This window comes from Palaemon carinicauda, chromosome 9 (genome assembly GCF_036898095.1).
Source record: "Palaemon carinicauda isolate YSFRI2023 chromosome 9, ASM3689809v2, whole genome shotgun sequence".
Lineage (NCBI taxonomy): Eukaryota > Metazoa > Arthropoda > Malacostraca > Decapoda > Palaemonidae > Palaemon > Palaemon carinicauda.
Genome location: NC_090733.1, coordinates 107212116 through 107213086, shown reverse-complemented (window position 1 = coordinate 107213086; position 971 = coordinate 107212116).

Here is a 971-nt window from a genome sequence, read left to right as displayed (position 1 = left end):
TAAATTGATTATAACATGAGCTCAATGAACATTGGCGCCACAAAGTCTTGAAGAACAGGGAATCAAGCTTTACTGTCACAACAAAATTAAATGCCAGGTTAATATAGATGAAGTTGGTGACACACATGTAGCTTTAATCAAAGTGTTGAAGCTAATTCAGGGTTTCCCTAATTTAAATAATCGAGGGTACTATATTTCCAAAGTAATTATGGTAAAAACATTCGTAATTTTTTTTCAGCCTTATACGTACAGTATATATTATAAGCAATGGATACTGAGGGAAGTAGCTAAACCTAATATATGAAGTATATATGAAATCAAAATCACAATGGTCCACAAAGTATTTGAAGATAAAGTAAAGGCAAGGGAAAATCATAAAGTTTGTATTTGTTTAGAAATAAAATAAAAAAAAAAATCTGGAAACATAATTACAAAGAGAAGAAATGTAACGATAATAAACATGAGATTTTGTAAAATGATAAGCGAAAAACAATTCTTAAAAAAAAAAAAAGAAACTTATAGTATGGATGCTTTTCTCAAGGTAATTCATTGCACGCAGTAAACATGTCGGTAATTCCCAGTTTGAGGGTTATCATATTCCCGAGCCGTCAAAAATGACGGCTAAATATTTACCTAAAGATGCACACACACACACACACACACACACACACACACACACTCGCACACATACAGGTTAAACGCTTTCCACTCCTCCTTTTCTTAAGTATAACCCAGCAGTTTCGGCAATTTGTGGGGCATTGAGGTTTCTAAGTGTACCTCTCTGGGTAACCCCTTTCACCAGGATATGACCACTCCTTCTCCTCCTTCTCGAGGTAGAGGGAGAGACAGAGTAGTCATACTTCTGACAATGCCGCTGAACGTGCCAGGGATAACAGGGATTTTATAAAGAGAAGTTTAAATTAAAAATTAAAAAATTCAAAACCTTAGTAATTAAGCATTTGCTTGTGAGG